The 6,670-nt window shown below is 43.1% G+C and overlaps 1 non-coding gene across 1 annotated transcript; it reads left to right on the top strand.

Moving 5' to 3' along the window:
• Positions 1-458: 458 nt before the first annotated feature.
• On the top strand, positions 459-565 carry LOC115509461. Its single transcript, XR_003967363.1, has one exon. It is a non-coding gene; the product is annotated as a U6 spliceosomal RNA (small nuclear RNA).
• Positions 566-6,670: the final 6,105 nt, after the last annotated feature.

Here is a 6,670-nt window from a genome sequence, read left to right as displayed (position 1 = left end):
CCCAGGGCCTAGTTTTCATCTCTGCCGTGGGATAGCACCTCCTCTGGGAGGCAGACATGCCACCCCACAGGGCATGTCAGCATTTGGAACCCCTTCCCCACCTGCACAAATTTGAGGGACAATATGAGATGGTCTTTATTTTGTGAGAAGCCCAAGGTCCCCAGAGGTAGACCAGATGAAATGCGAGCCTGTGTGTGGCTCCCCATGGGCCCCAAACTGGGCAGTGCCCTGAGCCAACCTCCTTCTGTCACCTCAGCAGTGGCCTCCTTGACCTGCTTCTATTTTTTCCCTTTTCCCTTGTTTCCTTCAAGTCCTCAAAACCCCTCTGGGTCCTTCCCACAGTGTGACTATATTAGTTTCCCGTGGCTACCGTAGCAGATTACCACCGAGTCAGTGGATTAAAACAGCACACATATTCTAGTTCACAGTTTCCATGGGTCAGGAAGCTGGGCACGGCTATGCTTGCTTCGGCAGCACATGTACTAAAATTGGAACGATACAGAGAAGATTAGCATGGTCCCTGTGCAAGGGTGACACGTAAATTTGTGAAGGAAGCTGGGCATGGCTGAGTTGGGCTTTCTGCTTGGGGTCTCACAACCCTGCAATCAGGACACTGACTGGGCTATATTTTCATCTGAATGCTTGACTAGGAAAGAATCCACTTCTAAGTTCATTCAAGTTGTTGGGGCAGAATTCATTTCCTTGCAGCCGTAGAACTGAGGGACCTGGGTTCTTGCTGGCTGTCAGAGGGAGGGCATTCTCAACTCCTAGACAAGGATGCCCGCAATCCCTCCACATGGCCACTTACTCCATTGGGCCAGCAAGGAGAATCTCCAGCCATAGACTCCATTAGCAAGACGGTCTTTTATAAAATAACATAGTCATGGGAGTGATATCCATCCCCTCTGCCATATTCTACTGGTTAGAAGCAAGTCACAGGTCCTGCCCCTGCTCAAAGGGAAGGGATTATACAGGTATGAACACTGCGGGTTGGAGGTCGTGGGAGCCACCTTAAAGTCTGCCACCACTGTGGACTCCCTTTTTTCATTTTTCAGGAAGTATTTTAATGGCAGAGAACAGCTGTAAGCTCTCAGCCACTGCATCAAACCTAGCCCCTTCTAGATGGACTCCTCACCTATTCCTGGCCTCTCCTCTGCAAGACCTGGTCCTCAGGCTCACGGTCATCCACAGACCGTCTCAGCCGCCATCTTGCTTCCAGTCACCTGCACCCAAGACCTCTGATGCAGCCTTCAAGTGTCTCCCTTTCTCCCTCAGTCTCACAGTTACTTACAAGTCCTGTCACTATCAATTCGTAATTGTCTCTCCAATAAATCTGCTCTCTTTTCTCTTCATTGCTACTGAGACCAGCTTAGTCTAACTGTTCCTTATCTTCCATTAGAACTAGTACAGTAACCCCCAGCCAACTTCTCCTCCTCACTGTCACCCCCTCAAACGCTTTCTCATTTCCCGACCACCATCTCCCTTCCACACTCTTCCTTCTAGCAAATCCAGAACATGAATTGTTTTCCTTCTGCACCAGGCTTTGCTCACCTTGCTCTGTTTCTCCACAGTACTCTTCCCCCACCCAATCCCTACCATTTTACCTGTGCAAAAAATCACTCATCCATCAAAATCTAGCCAGGATCCTGGCAAGCTTTTCCTGACTACAGACAAAATAATTTATTCCCCTAATTCTGTCTTTTGATTTAGTTCTGCTTATTTTTGTGTGTTTTTCTTTTTTTTTTTTTTTTTTTTTTTTTTATTCACATAACTAAATGCACCGCGCCTTGCATTTTTGGGGTGTTGACTGCTCTCTGCACCAATGCTTGAGGAAAGGAAGTGTCACTTCTTTATCTTTATCTTCAAGGCATCAAACACAGCAATCCAATGGAGCTATCAATAAGTATTGTTGAACTGAACTAGTATTTCCAAAATTATTTGGCCAGCTTGGGAAATTTGTTAAATCCTGCATAATATAGAGACTTTTAAATTTCTTTAAGTTTATTTATTTATTTTGAGAGAGACAGAGACAGCACAAGTGGGGGAGGGGGAGAGAGAGAGAGGGAGAGAGAGAATCCCCAGCAGGCTTCTGGCTGCCAGTGCAGAGCCCAACTCAGGGCTTGGATCACAAAACCGCAAGATCATGACCTGAGCTGAAACCAAGAGTCAGACACTTAACTGACTGAGTCACCCAGGCACCCCCATAATAAAGTGACTTTTAAATTTGGTTTTAGACTTTTAACCTACAACATTTTATTTGTTTGTTTGTTTGTTTTGGCTTGTTTATTTATTTTTGAGAAAGATAGAGAGGAAGGGGCAGGGGGACAGAGAGAGAGAGAGAGAGAGAGAGAGATTGAGAGACAGAGAATCCCAAGCAGACTCCATACCATTAGTGCTGAGCCCAGTGCAGGGTTTGAATTCACAAACTGTGAGATCATGACCTGAGCTGAAACCAAGAGTCGGGCACTTAACCAACTGAATCACCCAGGTGCCCCTAACCTACAGCATTTTAGAATTCAGCTATCTGTTTGATCAGTGCTTTTTCTACCTCGTCTCTCCTAATGTTTCCTCAGCTGGTTTTCAACGATCAATTATTATTTTTAATTATTATTCTACTATGCTATCAATCCAATATGTTAGATAATTATTATGTTCTATATTATTAATTATTATTTTCAGTTATTAGTAGATCCCCTCAGTAGAGCTAAACAGGAATGAAGAAACCAGCTGTGTGTTTTTGGATCAGGAGCTTTTACTGCTTTTCTTTCCAAGCGTTATCTTGATCTTGTGACCACAGAGAGCTGCCACAAAAAAAAAAAAAAAAAAAAAAAAAAAAAAAAAAAAAAAAAAAAACAACACTTTTCTGGGCACCTGGGTGGCTCAGTTGATTAAACATATGACTCTTGATTTAGCTCAGGCCATGATCTCTAGGTTGTGGAATTGAGACCCATATTCGGCTCTGTGCTGACAATGTGGAACCTGCTTGGGATTCTGTCCCTCCCTCTCTTTCTGCTCCTCCCTTTCTGTCTTTCTCTCTCTCTCTCTCTCTCTAAAAATAAATAAACATTGAAACAACAAAAACAAAAAACCCCACACTTTTCAAACAAGCATTCAGTGCAAAAAGCAAGCATTCAGACATCTCCAAGTCTTGACATTTTTTCTTCCTTCTCTAGACAAGTGGGTCCCAGCAGAAAGAAGAATGTCTTCGCCTCACTGGCTCTCCAATGATGCCATCAACACTTGCTTCTTTAAGTTGCCTGACAACGTGGCCTGGAAGCACTGTCTCCCTGGGAACTGCCAGCTCCGAGGTAAGGATTGGGTGCTCTGGAGGGCATAGAGGGCACTCCCCGACTCTGTGCATGGCAGCCTGGCTCAGTGTGGGTTCTGGAGCCCAACTCCTCACTTCAAATCCTAGCTCCATTATTTACAACTCACGTGCCCATGAGCAAGTTATTCAGCCCCTCCGTGCCTCCGTTTCCTCATCTGTAAGATTGGGCTAATACTAACTATCTTCATATGGTTAGTGAGAGTGTAATAAAATGATGCACATAAAATGCTTAGAACAGGATCCTTTGCATCCCAACATTATAAGCATTCAACAAACGTTTGCTGCTATCATTACCCCAGAACTTAATTTCTACTTTTCTGGAAGGACATCAAATTAGGTTTTTCTATTTTCTGGAATTGGCTCGCCTCAGTTTCAAGATGTGAATTTTTAGAAAGGGCATCAAGATGAAAAGACAGAATCAGTTGCTCTACTGTGACTTTTTCTAGAGGAAAAAAAGTTGTTAGTTCTTTATTTTTCTGTGTCTTTAGTCTGCATCATTTTTCATATCCAACAGAATGGAAAGTATCTCTTGCTTCTGTTATTTCTTTAAAAACAATCACTCTCCCAGAATTCTAAATGCTTTTCTGAATTAAAAGGTCCTTTCTACCTTCTTATGCTGGATTATTTCTTGATTTAGATTAGCATCTTCAAGCATAGACTGAGTCCTTCCATTTGCTGTGGAGGCTTGATGTTTGTTTTACCTTTTTCTTCTCCGGCCGGCATTAGGGGAGGTCTTAATTGGTTGGTTTGGCTTTCTCCTTCGATAAGGTCCCGTGTAGGGACATCTGTGGGAAGAGGTCAGGGTTGTGGATGTGTGTTCGCGTCTGGGCTGAGGTGTGGGGGTGAAGACGCTCTGACAGTGTGCTGTGTGGCAGGAGGAGGAATGGAGGAAGATGAAAGGAAACATTGGGAAAGAGTCCCTTAGAGATAGAGCCATGGAGCTACACTGACAGGTGCATGATTGAGTGTGTCAGGCCATTTCTGACACTCTCTGCTCACCTCCCGTTCCCAGGAGGAAGTAGCTGGGGGAAGGGACTTAATGCTCATGGAGCACCTGATCCACCAACCTTGTGCCCGGTGCCGGGTAGGGCACAAGCGTGGACTCTATCTCCTTCCCAACCCTGAGAAGTTCATGGTGTTATCTCTATTTCTCAGATGACGAAGTTGTGACTTTTCAAAAGCTGCACTACTACGAGGTCCGGAAATGGGTTCAAACACAGGTCTCTCGGACAGCAGAGCCTATCCTCCTATATGCTGTACCCCTTGTAGCCGAAATAAAAGGTTTAAAGATCATGTACCATTTGATGCAGGAGATAGTCAAGTGTGGGAACATGCATCCATGGTGATCCTCTTTCTGGAAGTCTTGGGCCTGTCACTCTCCCGGCCCACCAAGATAATTTCCTAAGTACTTGGTAGTTGTTAAAGGAGTTTAAAAAGATCTGTTAGACAACTTTTCCAGGGAAACGTCGATCAGCTAAAATGATTCGAGATAAGGGTGAGCAGATGTCAAAATAGACCACCAAGGAGCCGAGAAGCCTGAGGAAATCTGGAAGGATGCTGAGGTATGAGAAGTGGAAGGGAGACAGATTCAGATTTAGGAAGCCACAGGCAATACCAACACCTGTCAGAGAAGTTTAATCGTTTTTGCTTTTGATCCATTCACTTAGAGTCCGAGACTCTCAAGATGCTGGATGGAGAGCAACTACTCTGCCAAAAAGGGAGAGAGAACATTCTTCTTCGGTAGGTTTTTTTTTTTTTTTTAATCCTTCACCTTCAAATAGGGAGAAACGGGGAGACAGGCTAACTTCACCCCTTGTGGTGTGCGCCTCTTGATCCAGAAGCGTGGGCCTATGTGATGACACGGAAGAGAGTGTGTGGAAACATCCTCCTGCACGAGCCACACATGGATCACATGGCAGCTTCTGGGGCCAAAGGAGCTTCAAGCACCCCTCAGTTGTCAGCAGAGAACAGAAAGTCTTGAAGCCCAGAACTTCCAGGCACATGTCTCACTCTTATATTTTAAAAAGCCTATTACATTGGTTTTAACAACTTGCTAAGTTTAGGTGATTTCTATTTTATGTGGCAGCTTTGAAGCATGCATATATTTCTGTTTACAGTGGGGTCTATTTATGGAACGACCAAAATGGTCAATGACACCGTGTGTCCATCACGACCAAGAAGCTAAAAGCTTATGGAAGTGTTGATATTTCTGCTCTCAAACTCACGATTGAGTTACTTAGCTGCTTTATTCAGGGCTCTTAGCAAAATGAAAGGGTGTTAAAAAGAATCCATCAATGAGTCCCAGGACAAAGTTTTATCAGCAAACACAATTTTGAAGTACTAACTATCCACAAATCAGATGACGATCATAAGTTAAACTTCGATGGCCTTGTTAAAGGATGTGTCAACAGAGACACAATCTATGCTATAATCAACTTTAGTCAACTAACAAACATGAATGACAACTTTCAGTCCTTCATTTAACATGTATTTATTGCAATACTTAAAAATATTGAAAAATGTAAAAGCCCTCATAATAACCTTCTCCCAAGTTACATAAGCACTGGGACCCAGCATAAATTGTTGCTTTGAATTTTAAATAGATTTTCGATGTAGTTTATTGGACAACTGGGATACTTTCATGGCCCATGTTTTGTCACCCTATTACCGGCACCTAACACGTATTGGGTATTCAATAAATGTGTTAAATTAAATTGAGCCTTTTTCAATTTAAGCAGTATTCATTGTGTGTTTAAATTTATGTGCGCAGGTCTGCAAACACAGCCAGGAATTAATCACTTCTAAACTTTGTGTCAGTGTCTTAAAAAGCTGCATTTAATTTCCAATTAAGAGTATGGGAGAGGGGAAGTAATTTGACTAATGAGACAGAGAATCACAGCTTTTCTTTGGTTGACCAATGGATTGTGACTTTGATTGAAGTGTCTCCGCTGAATCAATCTGTGACCTGCACAGAGTGGAGTTTTACCATCCTGGAGGACTGGATGGTGTGGAAAGACCTAATAGAAAGAACACAGAATATCTGACCTCAGACACATTTTTAAAATATGATGGTGTTGATAGTCCCTTCTGTTTAAGTTCTGGCTCTGTATCTTCTCTTTATACTTAAAAAAAATTTTTTTTTGAGGACAGAAATGGCCAAGTGATGATGACTCTTCATCAGAAACTCAGATTTTGCTGGCATTACACACATAGATTGCATTGTGAGCACTTTCATCTGATTCCAAATAACAGACATTAAGAGGCTTCCTGTCAAGTTTCCAGAGAGAGGTTGGAGATGGGAGGAAGCTCCTCTGTTTTAATTTGATTGATTGGTGACCTACA

Source organism: Lynx canadensis, chromosome A2, assembly GCF_007474595.2.
Source record: "Lynx canadensis isolate LIC74 chromosome A2, mLynCan4.pri.v2, whole genome shotgun sequence".
NCBI classification, from domain to species: domain Eukaryota; kingdom Metazoa; phylum Chordata; class Mammalia; order Carnivora; family Felidae; genus Lynx; species Lynx canadensis.
Note: the sequence above shows the minus strand (reverse complement) of the source record. Positions and strands in the feature narration are given on the sequence as shown.